Genomic DNA, 23,853 nt, shown 5'->3' with positions numbered 1-23,853 from the left:
GCTCCCTCGACGACATCGTCAGAGTGACTCCACGTATGGTGAAATCCCTAGAGTGGTGGATAGACAAAAACCATGTATCGGTAGGGATGTCCTTGCAACAAGAGGCCGCACCATTAGTGATCACAACAGATGCATGCTTAGAAGGATTGGGAGCTTACATTCAAGAGCTCCAAGTAAGCGGCAAGTGGCATCAGGCTCAATACTCAATCCCACATAAATGTCCTAGAGCTGAAGGCGGTGCATCTAGCCATTCAGGCGTTTCTTCCCAGGATATGGAATGTATCAGTGCTAGTCCGGATGGACAATGACACGACGATTCACTATATAAACAGGCAAGGTGGCCCAAAATCTCTCCATCTCTCATAGGAATCTCAAAAGCTGTGGAAATGAGCCATAGATCACAGAATCTGTCTCCAAGCAGAACATGTTTCAGGACAACAGAACATGATTGCGTACACACTAAGCAGGCTTACAATATCGTGTCACGAATGGGAGCTGCACCACCAAACCCTGTGGAATATATTCCTGTGCTGGGGCAGACCGGACTTGGACCTGTACGCAACACCCCTGAAACGCAAATGCCAGTACTATGCAAGTTGGCATCCCCAACAGGGGTCATGGGGCAATGTCTTTTCAATTGCATGGTCCTTCATCTTTGCTTTCGCTTTTCCTCCCATTCTTGTTCTTCCAAGAGTCCTGAAGAAGATAAAGATCGAACCACACAAACTGATCCTCTTTACTCCGGCCTGGCCACGCCAACACTGGTACATAGAACTGCTTCTTCTATCCCAGGTTTCACACTTCAGACTTCCAGTGTTTCCCAGTCTCCTGACCATGAACTAGGGGCAGATACTACACCCGGACCACAGGAACCTGCATTTGTCAGCTTGGCACCTGAATACAATGAGTTCCGGCACCTAAACATTTCCAGTGAGTGCCAAGGTATCCTATCCAAAGCTAGGGCGGACAGTAGCAACAGAACGTACTGCCTCAAATGGAAACGTTTCTGCATCTGGTGCAATGGGGAGGGTTTACATCCACTGTCCTCCTCTCCAGAACAGATCTTACCTTACCTCTTGCTTCTAGAAAAATCAGGCTTAGCACATAGCTCAATGAAGGTTAACTTAGCTGCCATTTCCCGTTACAGAAGATCATTGTCATCTCCACCTCTGTGGTTGTCTAGAGTAATTAAAGAGTTCCTCAATGGGCTCTTTTGAGTGTTCCCTCATATAGACCTCCACCGCCAGCCTGGCAATTGAACACGGTTCTTTCACAGCTAATGAAACCTCAGTTCGAACCAATTTACACAGCAGAAATCAATTTTGTCGCATGGAAGTTGGCTTTACTACTTGTCTTGACCTCAGCCAGACGGGTCAGTGAGATCCAGGCTTTTGTAATACAAGAGCCTTTCTTGCAATTTAGGTCAGATGGAATTCTGCTCCGCACGAATCAAAAATTAATTCCCAAGGTTCCATTGGACTTCCACCTTAGCGAACCAGTGGTACCAACGACTTTCTTCCTGAATCCAAAGACATCGGCAGAGAAAACTTTGCATTCATTGGACTTCAAACGTTGCCTAAAGTGGACAAAAGCTTTCCAGAAGACCACTCAACTATTTGTTGCATGCAGTGCACCAAGGAAAAGTTTCCCACTCTCCAAACAGAGTATTTCCAGATGAATTGCAAGTGCCATACAATTTTGTTATCACAAAGCAGGCAGACCTTTGTCTGCAAGAGTCCGAGCACATTCCACGAGATCCGTGGCAACATCTACAGCTTTATTTGCGGGAGTGTCACTTCCTAAAATTTGCCATGCAGCAAAGTGGAAGAATACACACGTATTCACCCGACACTACTGCCTGGATTCAGCAGTTCTCAATAATGCATCGGTGGGTCAAGCAGTACTTTGGCATCTGTTCCATTAAGGTGAGCCAGCCCTGTCTACCCTCCTACCTCTTCTATTGTACCACATTTCCATACGGTAAACTTGTTACTATCTTTAAAGTTTTCAGATTGAGAGGGCAGATGTCTACATTCTATTGGAAAAAGATTCTCTGCAACGTCAGCTCTAGCAGTAAAGGCAGCAAACTCCTTGGTGATCTTAGGGTGCTATGACTGCCAGATATGGTCAGATGTCGCTTCTTATATTGACCATCTGCCGGAAGATGTTAAAGAGGAGGCAAAAAAGATATTGTATGAAGGAGAGAGAGCATCCAGTGAAATAATAGATTCAGCTATGGATGTTGCTGTAACAGGTTTTAGACAACTGGCTGGCAGCAATTTAGAGGAAGCCCTTTAAACCATCATGGCAGAGACACAGATACTGCCAAGTCTTTGTGGACGCTGCAGTTCAGGAAAGCTCCTTTTCGACGGTCAAAGGGTAGAGGTCAACCATCCTACAGAGGAGGGTATCAGAAATTCCGTTATCTGGCATATTCTTCGACATTCCAGTCATACCGACCTCAATTCCTGCAAAGACAGCCACCTCAGACATTCTATGTCAGAGCGAATAGAGGAAAGACATCACGGGCCGGCAAAGATACTAGACACCGACAATAAAATTCTTTAGGCTCCGGCTCCAACTCTCATTTCACCAAGCTCAACTCAATCGTTTAAGTCCCATCCTGCCCGCCAGGGAGACAACATTTCCTACTTCCTCCACCAGTGGCAAACCATTACTACAGACCAGGGGGTTCTGCGCCTTGTACAATTTGGACACAATCTAGAATGTATCCAAAAACCGCCTACAACCCCTCCTCAAGCCTCCCACCACAAGCATCTCAGGGCTCTTCAGCAAGAGGTAAGGAACATGTTTTACAAAGGGGTGATAGAGAAGGTCCCATTTTCAAGCAGGGGCACAGGTTTCTACTCCCGTTTCTTCTTAATCAGAAAGAAGTTAAGGCAGTGGAGATCAATTTTGGAACTTCAAAACCTCAATCTGTATTTGAAAAAACAATCTTTCACATTGATAACATTACAAGAGGTACTGAAGCTCCTGAACCACCACGATTTTATGACATTAGATCTCTTAGATGCCTACTTCCATATACCTATTCACCCAAAACACAGAAAATACCTGAGATTTGTGGTAGCTGTATGCCTTTACCAGTTCAGAGTGCTCCCATTTGGTCTAAAGTCTGCGCCTAGGATTTTTACAAAGTGTCTCACACCGGTTGCAGCATTTCTCCGGCAGCAGCAACATCAAGTCTTCCGGTATCTAGACGACTGGCTCATTAAGGCTCCGTCCGAGCAGTAAGCTAGAGCGTCCACAAAGGCCTGCACAACTCTCTTCAAATGTTTGGGTCTGACTATAAATCAACAGAAATCCAATCAGAATTTGTCACAAAAGATTGTCCTTCTAGGAGCCCAGCTGGACATGGTCTGCTTAAAAGCATATCCTGCAGAGGAACGTCAGGGGCGATTTCTCGTTCTGGCAAATTCCATCAAAAGAAGAAAGTCCCTTTTGGTCCGACTTTTCGAATCCCTTTTAGAGATTTTGTTGTCATGCATACCACTGATCCTGTTTTGTCGTCTCAAGATGCGCGCCTTTCAGGAGGAGCCGATAAACAGTGGGTCCAGTCGGTAGGCTCCTTCGACGACATCGTCAGAGTGACTCCACGTACGGTGAAATCCCTATAGTGGTGGATAGACAAAAGCCATCTATCGGTAGGGATGTCCTTACAACAAGAGGCCGCACCATTAGTGATCACAACAGATGCATCTTTATAAGGATGGGGAGCTTACCTTCAAGAGCTCCAAGTAAGCGGCAAGTGGCATCAGGCTCAACACTCAATCCCACATAAATGTCCTAGAGCTGAAGGCGGTGCATCTAGCCATTCTGGGGTTTCTTCCCAGGATGTGGAATTCATCAGTGCTAGTCCGGATGGACAATACCACGACAATTCACTATATAAACAGGCAAGATGGCACGAAATCTCTCCATCTCTCATAGGAATCTCAAAAGCTGTGGAAATGGGCCATAGATCACAGAATCTGTCCCCAAGCAGAACATGTTTCAGGACGACAGAACATGATTGTGTATACAGTAAGCAGGCTTACAATATCGTGTCACGAATATGAGCTGCACCACCAAACCCTGAGGAACATATTCCTGCGCTGGGGCAGACCGGACTTGGACCTGTACGCAACTCCCCAGAAGTGCAAATGCCGGTACTATGCAAGTTGGCATCCCAAATAGGGGTCATGGGGCAATGTCTTTTCAATTGCATGGTCCAGCATCTTTGCTTACGCTTTTCCTCCCATTCTTCTTCTTCCAAGAGTCCTGAAGAAGATGAAGATCGAACCACACAAACTGATCCTCTTTACTCCGGCATGGCCACGCCAGCACTGGTTCACAGAACTGCTTCTTCTATCCCATGTTCCACACTTCAAACTTCCAGTGTTTCCCGGTCTCCTGACCATGAACCAGGGGCAGATATTACACCCGGACCACAGGAACCTGCATTTGTCAGCTTGGCTCCTGAATACAGTGAATTCCGGCACCTAAACATTTCCAGTGAGTGCCAAGGTATCCTATCCAAAGCTAGGGCGGACAGTAGCAACAGAAAGTAGTGCCTCAAATGGAAACGTTTCTGCATCTCGTGGAATGAGGAGGGTTTACACCCACTGTCCTCCTCTCCAGAACAGATCTTACCATACCTCTTGCTTCTAGAAAAATCAGGCTTGACGCATAGCTCAATGAAGGTTCACTTAGCTGCCATTTCCCGCTACAGAAGATCATTGTCATCTCCACCTCTGTGGTTGTCTAGAGTAATTAAAGAGTTCCTCAAAGGGCTCTTTTGAGTGTTCCCTCATGTAAGACCTCCACTGTCAGCCATGCAATTGAACATGGTTCTTTCACAGCTAATGAAACCTCCGTTCGAACCAATTCACACAGCAGAAATCAATTTCCTCGCATGGAAGTTGGCTTTACTACTTGCCTTGACCTCAGCCAGACGGGTCAGTGAGATCCAGGCTTTTGTAATACAGGAGCCTTTCTTGCAATTTAGGTCAGATAGAATTCTGCTCCGCACAAATCAAAAATTAATTCCCGAGGTTCCATTGGACCTCAGCGAACCAGTGGTAGCAACAACTTTCTTCCTGAATCCAACGACATCGGCAGAGAAAACTTTGCATTCATTGGACGTCAAACGTTGCCGAAAGTTTTATCTAGATAGGACAAAAGCTTTCCAGAAGACCACTCAACTATTTGTTGCATGCAGTGCACCAAGGAAAAGTTTCCCACTCTCCAAACAGAGTATTTCCAGATGGATTGCAAGTGCCATACAATTTTGTTATCACAAAGCAGGCAGACCTTTGTCTGCAAGAGTCCGAGTCCATTCCACGAGATCCATGGCAACATCTACAGCTTTAGTTGCGGGAGTGTCACTTCCTAAAATTTGCCATGCAGCAAAGTGGAAGAATAGACACGTATTCACCCGACAGTACTGCCTTGATTCAGCAGTTCTCAATTATGCAGCGGTGGGTCAAGCAGTACTTCGGCATCTGTTCCCTTAAGGTGAGCCAGCCCTGTCTACCCTCCTACCTCTTCTACTGTACCACATTTCCATACGGTAAACTTGTTACTATCTTTAAAGCTTTCGGATGTTTCTTTTACTGTTATTGGTATGGTTATGTCTTGTAAACTCTTCGGTGATTGCTTGCAGGTTACACTGTTTCAGATTGCTACCAACTCTTGCTTATCTGATTCAAGCATGCGAGTCTATGAAAATTCCAATACTGGAGTAAGAAATAAGTTACTTACCTGCTACTGTAGTTCTCCAGTAGTGGAAGTTTTCATAGATTCACATGCGACCTACCCTCCTCCCCGGGGGAAGCGCACCTTATATGGCTCAGCATATTGAATGTAGCACTTGTGCAAGAAAATCTGAGGTTCTGAGCTTCCCTCAGGAGTGCTCTAGAGGGTGATTGATGCTGATTGGTTGGGGCATAACTTTGGTCTTTAATAATGACTATGATAGGTTATTAAACTAACAGGCAATTTAAGTCGGGTGAATACGGTACTATTTTAAGTACCGGGGACTCCCATCATGACGACGGGGAATGATTCAAGCATGCAAATCTATGAAAGCTTCCTATACTGGAGTGAGTAAGTAACTTATTCTTCACTTGGTCGAGCCATGGCATCTTCTGTGGTGTTACGATGGTGAGAATGGCTTTGTACTGCTGGATTTTTAGAGGCAATCCAGTCAGTTTTAATTGAGATGCCGTTTGATGGCATTAATTTGTTTGGTGGCCCTGTGGACGCTGCTTTGCGTAGGTTTTGGACAGATGGGGTGGTACAGACCCTTAGCCCTATTTCCTTTTTTCGTCTTGCTAGAGAAGGTGTTTCCGGATAAAGACTTCTCCTAGTTTGTGATTTGACCCAAAAGTATGCATTTTTCAGTGTAAAGTCACCAGTTGTGGTGTTTCTGTCTTTGTACATGTTGTTTGTTGTATCGATGAGAGGTTGTCTTTCTATGAGACTCCACATGGGATTTTTTCCTACCAGTGGTATAATTTTTGGTTATCTATTCTGAGGGGATCCTCACTCGAGAGATTTAATTTTATGGTTCATATGTGAAGACTGTTACCTGGGGTATTTATTGGTGCAGGACCAACACTGTTATTTCCCTGGAACTTCAGTTTCTTGGATTACAGTTTCCTTTCAGCAACTTCTTGCCGTATTTCAGCAAGTAATATAATGTTGATCTGAAGAAACTCAGCTTCAAGTTTCCTCCTGTCGGGGTTTTTTTTCCCTCCTTCTATTCTGGGAGTTTATTTGTCTATCGTTGCAGATTATAACGTGGGTGATATTGATGTTTTCCATTTGCATGGGTTCAAGGTACTCTTATTCCTTCAGGTTTGCCATGCTTATCCTGTACGATAAAGGTTGTATCCAACTATGTGGATTTTTGATATAGCTTTTATCTATGTTGAAATATATATTATTCTGGCTGAAGGTTGGATATTATCTGTCTCTTTGAGACATTTGTTCCTTCTCTGTTTTACATCTGTCATCCTCTGTACCTCACAGCCGTTAAGGCATCATAGTGTGAACATATGATCCTGAGGGAAGGATGGTTTCTATATATATATATATGTGTATGTGAGCCCTTGTTGGCTTTATGATCAGATGACATTTTTACTCATATGTATTGAAGACATTTATTCCAACTGGATATTCCTTTTTTCCAGAGTTTTGGTTTGTGTAATTCATTTTGCCCCCTAGGTCAAGGGCTTGCTACTGGCAAGGGTTCTTTTTCATGCATGTTTACTTTCAGGTAGTACCAGCCTATTAAGATACTTTTGGCAGACAGCATTGTCTTAATGCCAAGTCCCCCACAGTGTTTGTTGAGGGTGCAATCTCCCTTTCAATTTTATATCGTATGGTACTTTGGAGCTGATTTTTCAGTTCCGTCTATTTATGCGTGTATACGAGGTATACATAAGTGCACTGAATTTGTGTTTTACATGCATGTATGCAGTTCATCCATTTATATGATACAATGGATATTTATCCTTAAAAAAAAAACCTTTATTTGTGAGAAACGATTTGCTTTTCTCTTCATCGTTAGTTTTCGGTGTGTGATATACTAATTATAACAGGTCCCTCTCTGTTTGATTGTCTTTCCATATCTACAAGACTTAAGCATTATGTAAACCTTCGAGTGGTCATTTTGTCTAAAAGGGTTCTTTATTCCAGGGATGGATTAAGACTGGGTCATTCCTTACCTGGGTTGTATGTCGTCTTTCTTGGTTCATAAATGTATCCTTCAGACTTTGAGATTGATGGGTTTTTTCATCTTGGAAGTCCTTTTTGGATTTTGCATGCACAGGTTTCCTTAAATAAATTATTTACCGTTGTAGTATTTGTTTTGCCTTTTAGTCGTTCTAGGTCTGTAGTTCACTTACCTTTGGCTTTAAATGCTAATGTCTGACTATTGTCAGATGCCTTTTGATAGGGCCTTATCCTACTTCCCTTAAGGCTGTGTTTTTCCGGTGCCTGGGGAGCAACTTTTTATTCACATTCTCTTTGGTCTTTGTCACGGTTTTTATAAGAGCCTGTAAGAAAGTAGGATCTGGTTTTATGGTTATCCCACTTTTGGATTGATGTGATGCTGTTTCTGACTAGTCTGACTGGGATCCTGCTAATCAGGACTCCAGTCTCTGTGCTTTGTCCTCTAAATTGGTGTGGTAAGTACTTAGGTACATTCCAGATTGGACACTGGTGTACAGTTATCAGTCCCTAGTATATGGTACTAAGGTACCCAGGGCATAGGTACACCAGGGGTCCCCCATGTGCTGAAGCATGTATAATGCCACCCACGGGAGACCACATTGGGACCGAATCCCAGAACTAACTTATGACAAAATCCAAAACTTACTACTATTTTGGTATTCACAGAAGGCACTTACTTACTCATTTTGAGTAACTTACTCATTTTGGTATTCACAGAAGGCACTTACTCATCAATCACCACTCTCTAGCCCAGCTGGACATAAGCCATAATTTTTTGCAGGGCGAGACAAGGTGGACACTAGATCGCACTCTCTTGCTAGACCATCAAGTCACGGAAAATTGAGAGATACTACAGTAAATTACTTTAAAGTCAACGTTAATGGAGAAACACCTAGCCATGTAGTCTGGGACGCTTATAAAGCCGTTATTAGAGGGGTCCTAATTGGTATAGCAATAAGTAGGAATAAGGAGAAAAGGCTTAAAATCATTCACTTAGAGGCTGACATATTAGATAAACAGGTGAGGTGGGAAAATGCAACTTCGGAGGAAGAACAAAATAAAGCAATGGAAGAAATCTTAAAAAAGAAAGACGATCTAGCACTCTAGTTTGAGGACAGGGTAAGCAAGAGGTGGCATGCCAGTTGTTTGTCAAACTATGAATATGGGGAAAATAGCGGGAAACTCCTAGCGTGGAAGCTTAAAACTGACTCAAACAGAAATAAAATCATGGGCAGGGATGGGGCGAAAGTAGAAGACAGAGCAGGCATAGAAGAAGCCTTCGTAGACTTTTTTCAGTCGCTGTACGAGGAAGACCTTTCACTCTTAGTTCCAGCAATGGATCTCTACTTAAGAGACTCACAAATTCCTAAACTGGATGTAGACTCATGTGAATCATTAAATGCAGCTATCACAGCGGAAGAGGTCATGGAGGTGATTAACAGATTGAAAAGAGGAAAGGCAGCTGGGCCAGACGCTATCCCAAATGAGCTCTATTTAGCTTTAAAGGAATCCTTAGCCTCTAGATTAGTGGACCTCTTTAATACCATCTACTTAGAAGGTTCCCCGCTTCCAAAAACTTGGAACAAAGTGATTATTAGCTTGATTTTAAAACCTGGTAAAGATCCCCTTAAATGCGAGGAGTATAGGCCCATTTCCCTTCTGAACAACGACTATAAAATCTTTACGCAGATTTTAGCAAAAAGACTTGGATCCATGTCAGATAAACTTATCCATAATGATCAAAAAGGATTCATTAGGGGGAGACAGTTGCACGATCTCACTCACCAACTTATTGGAGTTACTGACATTGCCGTTCAGGAAAAGTCCCCGCTTGCAGTTCTCACCTTTGATGCTGCAAAAGCGTTCGACCATGTGAACTGGTCATTTCTGCAGGAGGCCATCTTTCAATCAATCAATCAATGATCTTTATTCGGGTATTTAGAAATATCCATAAAAGAAGCATGTTATAAACAGTCCAAATTCCATTATAAATTAGACAAATGTACACATATACACATAAATACAAAAAGTGATAAAAACCCAAAGATATTAATAATTTAAAAAACGGGACATTATGTGCAGGCCCAAGCTAATTCAGCAGTGTAAAATTTCACCATTGGTGTGAGAGGGCAAGCCCTTCATCATACACATGACTTCAAAAAGAAATTACAAAACAAGCCTAGATGGTATCCTAAAAACCTTCCATGACTCAATTAATCCAAGGGACTAATCCTCTCCTCTGCTGTTCCTTAATTTTACCGCCAGTTTTAATAAATATACAATACTGACTAAGGTAAAAGGATCGGAGGAGAGTTTGAGAAATAAAAGAGCCACTTTAGCCTGTCTGATTTTAGACCGTCTTAAAATGGTTTTTAAAAACAAGGACCTAGGATGAGCATAAAAAGGGCAAATTAGAACGAAGTGAAGAGTATCTTGCGGAGATCTTAGATCGCAGCCGCAACACCCTTTTGCATTTATGTCATTTACAAACCCGGCTGGAACTGATAAAATATGATGCAGAAGGTTTAACCTAAATCTGGTCATCAAAAATCTGACCTGTCTGTTATACATGATAGAAAGATAAAATTCCATGCCCGGGCATGATTTTGTTAGCAGGTAGGGTCTTACTCTAATTTTTCGCCCTTCTCTGTCCTCTCTATCCCTAGCTATGTACCGCAAAAATTCTGCCTTTATAACGCCCTTGTCTCTAATGGATAGTGTAAGTGGTTCATTAAAAAAATTTACATAGCCCAATCTGCTCAAGGCGTCCCTTACATATTTGAGCCAGGGTATTCGGAGCCCTTTGTCCCCCCTCATACGGTCCTCCAGAATATGTCTACCTAGACTTGCCTCTGGATTTGTCCAAATTTTTATCCAGCAGATAATGGGTTTGAGGCATGCCCTCTCACTAGAATACGTAATACCAAGCTCCTCATGAACTATAAGAGAAGGGATGCATTGGGGCACTTGCAAGAGCCTTCTTAGGAACTTGTTTTTCTCCAATTGGATTTTTGCTAAATCTGTAAAACCCCATACCTCGCTCCCATACAGGGTCTTGGCACAACATACCGAGCTATATAGTTGCACTATTTCGTTAGGTGACCAACGGCCAAGTCTAGTGGCATAGTTCATAAGTGAGCCCACCGAACTGGATTGTTGGCTACATTTGTGCCTAACTAGTGGGTTGAAATTAAGATCCTTATCAAATAGAATCCCCAAGTAGTTAAAAACTTTTACTTTTTCTAGTTTATGTGCCCCAATTGTGAAGGTACATTTCTTGGGAGGCGTTTTACCTGCTTCCATGACATATGACTTGGAGAGGTTGGGGACTAAGTCTAGGTCCGCCATAAAGCTAACAAATCCACTGATGAGAGCCTGTAAGCCCCTTCGCGTGCGCGCCAGGAGGACCGTGTCATCCGCATATAGGAGGACAGGTATACTTCTCCTCCCAATGCGAGGGCAGTCTGCCCCCAAGACTCCGAGCGCCTTGTCTAAACCGTTTATATAAAGCGTGAACAGGAAAGGCGCCAGGATACAACCTTGTCTCACCCCCCCCCCCCTGCACGGGAAATCTTCCGTGAGGTCCCCCTCATCACTAGACCTGACCTGTGCCATTGTGTTTTGATGAAGCATTCGTAAGACATATATCAGTCCTGGATCCACGCCCATGGCTCCCAAGATTTCCCACAGCTTTCTTCTGTCAAATGCTGCTGAGAGATCCATAAAAGCCAGGTACACAGTGCCCTCCCTAGCCTGAGTGTACTTGGCCACCAAGTGATAGAGATTAAGACACTGGTCTGTCGTTGAACGACCATTGCGGAACCCATACTGTATGTCTGTGATAATATCATTTTCATCTGCCCAGACCATTAAGCGGTTTAGGATGACTCTCCCCAAAACTTTCGCCGTGACATCTATGAGGGATATTGGACGATAGCATTGCGGGTCATTCCTGTTTCCCTTTTTGAAACACGGGTACGATGGCGGCCGTGGACCATGATCTAGGCATACCTACTTCAGTGGCTGTATTAAATACCCTGGTGAGTATGGGAGCCCAAAGATCTGCCTGACTTTTAAATAGATCAGGGGGAATCCCGTCTGGTCCTGGCGCCTTTCTCACTACCAGGCCGTCTATTCCTGATTTAACCTCGGATACCGTAAAATACGTCCGAGTACACGCTGGGAATCCTATAACTAGAGTTGGTTGCTCCTCTAGTTCACCACGGTTATATAAGCTTGTGAAGTGCGGCACCCATGCTTCTGGCAAGATATGGGACGCCACTTGCGGTTTGTTTGATGGCTGAAAACAAGGGTCATTTATTACCCTCCAGAAGCTGTTCGTGTCCCGGCGCTCGGCAACCTCTCTCAGTGACTCCCAAGCCTGGATTTGTAGGGAAATTTTTCGCAGTTTAGTGGCCGTTTTATAACGAGTCCTACAAGCAACAATCTTGCCTCTATCCTTTGGGACTGTTTTATGTGCCAACTTCAGGTCCCCATGAGCCCTTGAGCAATCCTTATCAAACCATCGAGGGCAAAAGTCAGCCTGCGTCTTTGTTTTGCCCCTCAAAAGACTGTCTATATGCTGGGCAGTGCCCTCGAAAGCTTTGATCAGATCACTCCCCTCCACAGTAGAATCTAGGCACCTCCATATCTGACTATGAGTGTTGGCATGGAGCGCTCTATGGAATGCAACCCCGTCAATGTTGCTCCATCTGATTCTCCTGCCCTGATCCGTTGCCTTAAATTGGCCCACCATGGTCCTTTTGTCCACCTTAGCATTTAAATTGTTATCCCTCAATGACAATACCAGGGGGTTATGGTCACTGAAGGCACTGACCACTATGTTAAATTGACTAACCCTACGTTTTAACACATTTGTTACAAAGATGTAGTCGATAATTGAATCACTTCCCCTTCCCTTAAAGGAGGGGTTTATTATGTTGGACGACCCACTATCGATCAGATCCATCGTGTAGGTTAAGGCAAACTTACCCAGGATCTTACTTAATTCCATGCCCTCTCTAGAGTGCTCTAAGTGCCAACCCTTGGTAGAAGGGCATGCATCCCAAATTCCTCTTCCCCATTTCAAATAAGGGCACTGGTGACAGTTAAAATCCCCCATTAAGACCAGCTGGGTGCTTGAATCCCCTGTATCTTGTAAGCAAGCCAATATCTCCTCGAGCTCGGCCAGGTTAAACATGGATTGTCCCGCATTATAAACATTTACAAAAATTAGCTTTAAACCCTTCGTGGAATATCTAATGCCCTGGAGACAACCCGAGTCCCACCCCAGATCCTGCCAAGTCCCTTGCAACGCCAATGCCACATAAGTTATTAAACCTCCCTTATCACGGCCCATAATTGTTTTACAGGCCGGGACAAAAAACATTTTATAGCCCTCCAAAAGTGGAGCACTACTATTGACTTCCCACGTTTCCTGGAGACAGATAACGTGGTATTGTCTAATGAGGTCTAACCATTCTTTGTTTTGGATTTTAGCTGCAATTCCTGCGACATTCCAAGAGACCACCCTGATCTCCTTAGAAATTGGTTCAGGCCCACTTTTCCCTCCACTCGTCTTCCCTGGGGGAGGACACGTTTCTGGGCTACTTGCTTCTATGATCGTGTCTTCCGCACCCCTCTCATGCCGCACTAAGGTGCTAAATGCTATTCCAAGATCGTATACCCCTGGTGGGCTTATATCGTCAAATTTAGGTTGATTCTCATGTTCTCTCTCGATCTCCCCACTCCCTGTCCTCACCAGTCAATCCTGTTCATCCAGGACAGATATACTAGAGAGTGGTGCAAATCTATTTGTTGCATAGCCAGGGCTATCCTCCCTACTTTCTCAGTAGTCCAGTGCCACTGCGTTCTCTGACCTGACTCTAAAGCGTTATCCCTGTAAAAGAAATACAGGGGTAGCATCCTTATGCAGGACCCGCTTGCCCTCTCCCCGTGACGGTTGTCGAGCAAGTCTCTTACCAACTCGGGATGCTTAAAGTTTTCAATGACACAATCACCTGCAAATTTTCTCTTGCTGTCCCCAATCCAAGCCACCCTCCTGGCCATAAGGATGTGCCTGTGCTGGAAGCTCCTTACTGTTGTATTATTATGTATCCAATGCGAGGCCTTGTTTATCAGGGTACTGGTTGATTCTTCCCTGTCATGATTGAGTCCAGGTACACCTACTAACACTATCGAGTATGGGCAGAATGCAGGAGGTAAATCCAGTGTCTGGAGACCTGGGGTACTCTGGACACAGTCAATACTGCCGCTCTTAAAGACCTTCTCGGGCTCCTTAATTCCTAGGCGATTGTCCCTAGGGTTAGGAGGGGCCAACATTGTACCTGGAGCCTTACAGCGCGAATTCCTGTTACTAGTCTTTGCTGTCTCCGAGGTTATTCCTCTCTGAACCATAGGCTCAGGGTCATTATTAGTTACAGCCTCTAGCCCGCTGTTAGCACCTGCTAACCCCTCCTCCCTCCCCTGTTGGTTATTCCCGGGTAGCTGTCCCCTGTCTTGGTCTAGCAATCTGCTTATTTTCCCTTCCAATCTGGTGATTTCTGTCATTACCGGCCCCAGATATTGAAGTAGGAGCTGTTCCATTTTTGTCTCTAGTGCTTTGATAATTCCATGGGGCCCTTCCGCCCCACTCCCTATTTGACAATTTGGGCACACTGTACTCTCGGGTTTCTTACTAGCTCCTTTATTGGACTTTGTCGGCCCTCTGCGGCTAGACTTACTAACAGGATTTGATGTGTGCGACCCGCTAGAGTCTGGAAACCCCCTATCCCTGGCACAGTTTGATTCAGATGGGATGGCTAGGGGGGGAGCAGCCACCGTCAATAAGGATCTTTTGGAGAGTGTAACTACTTCCCTGACAGAGCTCCGTGAGGGGTCTACATCCGACACAACTAATTGAGCGCTGGGCCCCTCACTCAAACCATCCCCTTGCACTGTTTCGAGCAGAATGACCTCCTGACCGTCTTCGTTACTGGGTATTAGCTTAGGTATGTTCTGGTTAATAGAACCCAGCCCAGTTGTGTTAACTATCTCAGGGTCCCCCTGGAGGCTTGAGGTAACCGATGTTAGTGCGTCAATGGGGTCAGGCTGGATAGTGTTAACTAAGTTGACTTGAGTTAAATGAGCTGCTCCACAGGGCGTGGGACATGATGCTATTTTACCCAGGGAAGACCGTTTCCTTGCTATTAGAGAGTCTAGTGATAATCTCTGTTCAATCAGCTGTATCTCATGCGCGAGCAGGGACTCTGCTCTTATGATGAAAGCGTCAAGGGTGCCCTTTACCCCTCCCTCCGCCCTGGACTGAGAGATCTTAGATTTAAACATAGTCAAGATATACAATACCGGCTACCCCTGCTATAGACCCCACCCGCTATCTTAACTTGGGTATAAACAGTTATAATACCTGGCAGTGGGAGCTAGAAGACAGGTAACACTCACAGTCAAGTCAGCCACAAAGCGATATGTTTTAAGCAATTGGACTTCCTAGTTAGACCTTAGTAAGTAATTGCAGGGATCGCAGCACAGAATGTACAATCCTAATAGTTCGCCAGTGTGACCTGAAGTCACCACTAAACCCTCAAACCTGAACGCAAAGTCAAGGGACGTGGCCCGGTCCGACCTCCGTTGGCCCCTGACGGCCTAAGACGGTCCCGCCCTTGTCTCGGGCTTCTCCCGGCACGTCCCGCGGGACGAGGTTCCACTCGAAGCTTTAAGCGCCTTCTGGTGCACGGAAGCAGCGTCAGCGGCGTCCTCCGGGAAAGCGGGGCTGTTGGGGGTTGCAGTCCGTGGCGCTGGACACAGCGGAACGAAGCCCGGCTGGGGGGGAAGCCAAGGGAGAACGGCGGAGCCAAGCCCGGCCAGAGACAACAGGTTTCAGCAGGTAAAAGTTCCACAAAGGGCCTCGGCCCCACTCGAAGCTTTAAGCGCCTCCTGGCGCACAGAAGCAGCGTCAGCGGCGTTCTCCGGGAAAGCGGGGCTGTTGGGGGTTGTAGTCCGTGGCGCTGGACACAGCGGAACGAAGCCCGGCTGGGGGGAAGCCAAGGGAGAACGGCGGAGCCAAGCCCGGCCAGAGACAACAGGTTTCAGCAGGTAAAAGTTCCACAAAGGGCCTCGGCCCCACTCGAAGCTTTAAGCGCCTCCTGGCGCACGGAAGCAGCATCAGCGGCGTCCTCCGGGAAAGCGGGGCTGTTGGGGATTGTAGTCCGTGGCGCTGGACACAGCGGAACGAAGCCCGGCTGGGGGGGAAGCCAAGGGAGAACGGCGGAGCCAAGCCCGGCCAGAGACAACAGGTTTCAGCAGGTAAAAGTTCCACAAAGGGCCTCGGCCCCACTCAAAGCTTTAATCGCCACCTGGCGTACGGAAGCAGCGTCAGCGGCGTCCTCCGGGAAAGCGGGGCTGTTGGGGGTTGTATTCCGTGGCGCTGGACACAGCGGAACGAAGCCCGGCTGGGGGGGAAGCCAAGGGAGAACGGCGGAGCCAAGCCCAGCCAGAGACAACAGGTTTCAGCAGGTAAAAGTTCCACCATCTTTCATTACGGCTTAGGGGATAACTTCTCAAGAGCATTAGCGAACATATATTCAGCCACTGTAGCAAAAATACGTATCAATGGTAGTTTATCGAAAAGACTCCGGCCAAAAAGAGGCACCAAACAGGGATGCCCGCTTTCCCCCCACCTTTCTAACCTCTATATAGAACCTTTAGCTAACATGATAAGGAGGTCTCATTAAATCATTCCTTTTAAATTTAACAAATGGGTTTTGAAAGTGGCCACTATATGCCGACGATTTATTGATCTATACAAGCAACCTAAATAAATCCCTTAATAGCACAACAAGATTATTAACAGACTTTGGGAGTATTTCCGGCACACCAAGTCACCCATCAGAAGACCGAGACCATGCATTGGAATATGAACACATCGGTGATAGGATCTAAAAATAAAATTAAATACCTGGGGATAGAAGTCCTAAAAAATATCGACGATATCGCTCAAGTAAACTTGGACTCAAAAGTAAAAGAAACGAGGAAGCTATTAAGATCATGGAGCTGTCTCTCTCTTACTTTTATGGGGAGAGCCAACGTTATCAAAATGGCGATCCTGCCAAAGTTTACTTTTGTATTTAATGATATTCCGCTGGAGTTCAAACCCTATTGTATAAGAAAGATTCAAAGTGATATTAATGCCTTCCTTTGGGCCTCCAAAGGAGTAAGAATAGCCTGGAAAAAGCTTTGCTAAAAGAAAAATCGAGGGGGGATAACCAGCCCAGATCTCATGAGGTACCACAGAGCCTTCCATTTTAAGAACATCAGGGATCTCTTCAGACCGCAAGAATTTTACTCTGCCTTTTGGAAAGCAGTAACTAACAATGACCACTGTCTCTAAGTTTGGCCACCCCAAGTATTTAAAAAAAATAATTAAAGGTACTATGGTACGAGATAAGAAGAGTACGGAAGTTTCCGTATTATAGTTCACTAGCACCAATATGGAATTCACCGGGAACACTGGAATGTCTGAAAGACTCCCTAGCAGGTCCTTTAAAAAAAAGCAGGAAAAATGAAATGGGGAGAACTTTTAGGGGTACATTAGGATGTAGGCCGGATCGCCACCGCCCGCATGGCGATCCGCCCTACATCCTTCCCCGCCCGCCACCCATTTCCCCCGCCATTTTAGTATGGCGGGGGGTACCATGGCGGACGGGAAGACCGTCCACCGCTTTTCCGCCCCGTCGACGAGTCGGGAGGCAGCCTTTTCATGGCGGCAACGAGGCATGCGGAGTTTGAAGTTGGGGGCCTGTTGCGGGCCCCCAGGATGTTGGGGGGGCACATGGGGGGTGCATTTGCATACACAAGGTGGCAAGCAACACGTGGTGCCTGCCACGTTGTGCATGCAAATGCACAACATGCATTTCTGACATCGCGGAGGGTGCTGCTGAAGGAAGAAATACAAAAAGAACCAGCCCGAAAAGAAATATCGAAATGGTACTAGCACCTGACCTCTACCTGGGGTTGCTCAATGTTTCTTTTTTGAATCAATATTGATGTATAACTATAGGAGTCATTGATAACAATAATGTGTATATGCTGATGAGAATAATTTTATGTTTAAAGTATTTAAAAATAATGATTAAAATAATTTTGATAAAAGAAACAAAATAAAAAATATATAAATAAATGAAAATATTGATGTTTTTTGTACATTGTTACTGTTGAACACTGATGTTTAGCCCACTTTTTGAATTTGTACTGAGGGAGTCTCCTTTTTTATTTTGTTGTACTTCCCCTCTTCTCCCTAACCTGCACGTATTTTTCAGAGGGGGTCCCCTTCTTGTATTGTATTGTATTGTATTGGTATTTGTATAGCGTACTATCACCCTACGGGTATCCTGGCGCTCTGACAAGACAGATGTCACTAATGCTGAGGGAGGAGGCAGATCGCGCATGGTCAACACCACTGCCATGTGGTACTACAACAAGCAGGGCGGTAGGGTCATGGACCCTTTGTCAAGAGGCCCTGCTGCTCTGGACATGACTGGAACAGCAGGGCGTAACCCTGGTGGTTCAACACTAACCCTGGGCGTAGTTCGCGTAGTCACGCTACGCTATGCGAAGTGCACTTTGCACTACGTCGCACTACGCGTAGCTACGCGAACTGCGTAGTGCCGTAGGGAAATGCTGTTCGCAATGATTGCACAGTGCCGGATGCTTGTCCGCACTGTGCAGTCATTGCGAACGGCATCATGTACAGTGCAAGTGGTCGTTTTCTGCCTCTCGAGTGGATTTGTACTCGAGCGGCAGCTTTCTCAACGCGGACTGGTAGTTTCTCATCGCGAGCGGTCGGGAGCATACGCGACCACTCGCAATGAGAAACCTGACCTCCCTGCATTGAGAACCTCGACGGGAGGTTCATTTTCCACGCTTGCGATCGGCAACTTGATGTTGCCGATCGCAAACAAGGAAAAAGTCTTGCCGGGATGTTGATTTTTCTTGCTCGCGATCGCCAACTTGCCGTTGAGGACCACGAGCGAGTAAAAAATGTCCGCTATGCGTTTTTGCACTGTGCTACGTGCAATTCGCTTAGCGCGTAGTTGCGCTCGCTACGCACACTCCGCAAGCGGAGCGTAGTTTTTCGTCCAGGGTGATTCAACACCTGGCAGACTCACTGAATGCCAGGGCAGACAAACTCATCTGTCGATGCCTAGCAGATCATGAATGGCATCTGCAGCCGGAGGTGGTGCAAGGTCTCTTTCAGGAGTGGTGAGAACCTTGGTTAGATCTGTCCGCCTCCAAACATAATGCGCAATGTCAGCAGTATCGCACGTTACGGTTTCCAAGTCGGCAATTGCTTGGCTGAGCTTTTCATTGTGAGTGGAGCTCAGGCCTCCTGTATGACTTCCCCCATACCACTTCTTCCCAGGTTCTCAAGAAGATTAAGAACGGTTGGGCCCAAGTCATCCTTGTGGTTCCAGACTGGGCACATAGAGGTGCCGATCACGATCCGGTAAAAAATGTCCCCGTACGACTCGTATCGGGTCTTTTTACCGTACGAATCGTACAAGTGCCGTACGAACTGGCAATCACGATTCGCATGGTAAAAAGTCCATACGAACCGCACTGGGAATATTTCCCCACACGTCCTCGGGTCGGAAAATGTGTCCGACACATCCTCGTACGATTCACCGTACAAACGTGAAAGGTGAAGTCCGACCGGGGAATCACGATCCATCCCGGGCGTCCGAATGTACAACCGTATGGTGAAAAGACCGTCCGCACCGAACTCCCATAACAACCATGGAGACGTCCAAACAGGTGCCCGGTACGTGCCGTACCCCCCCCAGCCCCCGTAGGTACGCGCCGACCCCCCACCCAGCCCCCGTAGGTACGCGCCGACCCCCCCCCAGCCCCCGTAGGTACGCGCCGACCCCCCCCCAGCCCCCGTAGGTACGCGCCGACCCCCCCTGTGTGTACACCCGTGTACGGTGCGTACCCCCCGTGTACGTTCGAGTTGAACCCCCCCGTGTACGTTCGAGTCGAACCCCCCCGTGTACGTTCGAGTCGTACCCCCCCCGTGTATGTACGGTGCGAACCCCCCCGTGTACGTTCGAGTCGAACCCCCCCCGTGTACGTTCGAGTCGTACCCCCACCCGTGTATGTACGGTGCGAACCCCCCCGTGTACGTTCGAGTCGAACGCACCGTACATACACGGGTGGGGGTACGACTCGAACGTACACGGGGGGGTTCGCACCGTACATACACGGGTGGGGGTACGACTCGAACGTACACGGGGGGGTTCGACTCGAACGTACACGGGGGTTCGCACCGTACATACACGGGTGGGGGTACGACTCGAACGTACACGGGGGGGTTCGACTCGAACGTACACGGGGGGGTTCGACTCGAACGTACACGGGGGGGTACGCACCGTACACGGGTGTACACACAGGGGGGGTCGGCGCGTACCTACGGGGGCTGGGGGGGGTCGGCGCGTACCTACGGGGGCTGGGGTCGGCGCGTACCTACGGGGGCTGGGGGGGGTCGGCGCGTACCTACGGGGGCTGGGGGGGGGTCGGCGCGTACCTACGGGGGCTGGGGGGGGGGTCGGCGCATACCTACGGGGGCTGGGGGGGGTACGGTGCGTACCGGGCCACCTACTCTGGTGAATTCGCGCCGTACTTCGCTTTTGCGGCACTTTTTGGGTGCCGTGAAAATATTGCCGTCTGGACTGCTGTCGGTTCGAATGATAATTCCTGGTTCGTGAAACGCTGCCTGAAAGCGTCCCGACGTCACGTCGCAGCATTCCCGGATCACATTCGTATGTATATTTTCGTCGGTCGGTGTTTTTTACGATTCGTACGGAAATGGTGTTTCCGTGCGAATCGTAATTCCATGTTTGTAAAGTTTTACGACCGGGTACGAGTCGGACGGGGAATTCGCTCCGACCGACGGTTCGTACGCGGTTTTTACCGGATCGTAATCGGCACCAGAGTATGGTATCCTGAGCTTCTTTGAATGAGCATCGATCCTCCAATCAGGCTTCCCCTTTGGGAGGATCTTCTGTCACCGCAGCAGTGGAGGGTCCTCCACCCGAACCTGTCAACTCTCTGCCTCCTTGCATGGAGATTGAGCGCTGTCAGTTGATAGCTTTTGACCTTCTTCCCAAAGTCTTTGAAGTTATCTTGATGTTCAGGCAGGCATCCTCCAAAAAGGAATACGCCTGCCCGTGGCAAACATTTGTAAATGTTTGTACAGAAAACTCTGTTGTCCCTCTTTCTGCCTCTCTTTCTGATATTCTTCTTTTCATTCTTACCCTTGCCCAGCATGGTTCTACTCTGGGTACTCTCAAGGGTTATCTTTCTGCTCTATCCGCTTTCCTGTGGATGTCTGACCAACCCTCTTTATTCAAGTTCTCTATTGTTAATAGGGTTCCTGAAAGGACTTGTACACACAGCTAGAAGTCACTATCAGATGATCAAGTTATTACCTTCGGTCACGCATTATCTTGTAGAAACAATATCTAGCTGCAGATTTCTTACAGACCCCACCGATGCCTCCCCGCTCTTCGAACACATTTTTAGAGCTAGGTTTGATCCTCTTTATTGGGCCCTAGTTTGGACACATACTGGTTAGTCTACTTTATGACTCTGCACTCCTGGCGTGGAAAGTCTTGAAAAAACTGACGTCCGCATTCCTGTTTGGTGCCTACATAGGCGACTATGATGTCACATCTGGGCCAACGACACCACATGGAGCCGAACTGAGTCACCCGACGATGTGCAGGGGTATTGTTAACGCAAAGGTTTCCGGATCCAGTCTGATGCTTGCGAAATTAAAATGTAAGGAGTATGCAGCTAGATATTGTCTCTACCAGATAATTTGTTACCGAAGGTAAGTATCTTGTTTATTGCTGCATGATCTGCAAAGTACTGATGAGCAATAAGCTGCCCATATTTCACCACCAAGCGAGCTGTATCTAACAAATCCCACAGCACATGGATCCAAACCACTGCAAGACTGGAAATAAAAAACAAGCAAGGATTAGCACAGCCAATAGGTTTTAACAATGTAACGTATTGCTTTTACCAGTGTGCTCTTTTTCTTCTAGTTGGCTGCCAACTCACCTGCTCATGAGGGCATACACTGTCATCTTGTAATGCAGAAAACAAAAACATTCAAATATAGTGTGTTTTACACATGAGCAGGACAGCTATCTTAGAATGATTTATCTTAAAACAAATAATCATTCAAAGATTGCCGCTGTGCTTCTGTATGTGTCGGCTGGGGACATTTTTTACTTTTACTTAATTTTTTTAAACTGGTGGACGGCTATTTCAGAACAGTTAATACAAATATATTAAGTATGCTGGTGCATTGGAAGACAAGTGTGCAGCCCAGTAGCAATTTGTAGTTGTCAGGCCCTCAAAAAAGTTATAAAAATAAAATAAAAGCAGTGAAGAGTGTGGGAGTGAAGGAGAAGAGACAGCAGTGGCAGAAGATATGGTTTCTAAAAGCAAGCCGCTCTCTCTGAAATAAAAAAAGTCATGAAAAAAGCAGGGTTCAGAAGGGGGGATAAATGGACGAGGAAACGAATGGCCCGACTGCAGTGTACAGCTGCCAGGCCTTCACACAAAGCATGTTAAAAAGTTTCAGAACAATGTACTCAAGGGGGGGCACTAGAGGGCACATGGGAAGATGGCTGCGCCACAGTGCAGCTCTGCCCGGCTGATCCTCAATCCGCCCAATATCTGCTAGAAATCGCAGCATCCCGGCATCAAACCTGACAGATTTGCACAGAACAACATTCCTGCATGCAATAGTGCTATTGCGGATGGACAGCACATCCGCATTCGACTGATATCGGCTGGGACTGATCTCAACGACGGAAGGGCAAAATGGCAGCTGCTGGAGCGCAATGGTGAACTGGCCCATAACGACGCCTCGGCGCGATACAGGGGAGGACTGTGTCTGCGAAGCCCCTGTTGGTGAGTGTGCCGCTGGATGCTGACAGACCTGGCAGCGAAAGGGCGAGGTGCACAGCGGAGCTGAGCGACGCGTCTGGCGGGCGGCCAGCCTGAAACAAGTGGCAGTGAAGATCCTGAGGAGTGGAGGGGAATGTGGTCCCTCAATATCAACTGGGAAGGCAGACGTGGACCATCGCACTGCAAGTGGCGTCTGGTGCCGGTAGTGGTAAGTGGAGCGTGGTCAGGCCCGGGGCTGCGGCGGCGGGTGTGGGCCTGGGAGCCAGGCCGTGCCCTGCGAGCTGCGGCCGGCAGTTGTGCGCACGCGTTGCTGAGACCTGCCTGTGACATCAGCCGGCATTCCGGGGACCCGGCATGCTGACAAACCTGCCGCTAATGCCCCCGCCTGGAAACTATCTGCGGAGCCGTGAGTGTTGATGTGAGGTCATCAGGAGTGCTCCCACCCGCTGCTGGCATTATCACGGGCAGAGGCCCGTTTGGCTGTGGTGCTCTGGAAGGGGAAATGCGCCTGGAGATTGAGCCAACAGGAGGGCCTCTGCATCATCCCTGCCCACCTCAGGAAACCCCAGCGGCACTGTGAATAAGCTTACTCCCCAAGCGCAGCAGTGCGGCAGGTCAGGATACCGCCTGCATACTCATTGGGCCATAGTCGACTGTTTGGGCCTCGTTGTTGGATTCCCGGCGTACATCCCCAAACCATACATCTGTCTGTCCAGTGCACCCCTGGGCCAGAACTGTGCGCCGGGAAGGGCCGCGCGAAGGAGCGCACACGACACCTGTGGCAGTATATGCCCGCTGGGAAATATAGCGGGCTCAACTGAAGCAGCTGGTTCCTCCCAAACAGTGCAATGCGTAGTCACCAAACAGGCGCATAACGGAAGAGACTTAGGCGCTGCGGGAGCTGCACGTGGGACGGCGCTATTATTGTCATGAACACAGCTAGACTGCAGATTTGTGCCTCACTCGAACCCTGGAGTCAGAATAATACCTCTGCTTGGCAGCGGTGGGGTCCAGAGCGCTCTTGACACGCCTGACCCCATTGCAGGTCGGCAACCTCCACACATATTGCCCTACGTCTACTATGGGAAAGACGGATTAAACTCAGCCTCGCCTCAC

General features: G+C 47.3%; 1 protein-coding gene across 1 annotated transcript in view; it reads left to right on the top strand.

Moving 5' to 3' along the window:
• LOC146801335 (sodium/potassium-transporting ATPase subunit alpha-1-like) overlaps positions 1-23,853 on the top strand; it is a 2,293,178-nt gene that overhangs the window by 2,132,310 nt on the left and 137,015 nt on the right. The gene's annotated exons all lie outside the window — the stretch shown is intronic.

The sequence above is a fragment of the Triturus cristatus genome, chromosome 8 (assembly GCF_964204655.1).
Source record: "Triturus cristatus chromosome 8, aTriCri1.1, whole genome shotgun sequence".
NCBI lineage: Eukaryota > Metazoa > Chordata > Amphibia > Caudata > Salamandridae > Triturus > Triturus cristatus.
The sequence above is the reverse complement of the archived record's forward strand: the minus strand, read 5'-3'. Positions and strand labels throughout refer to the sequence as shown.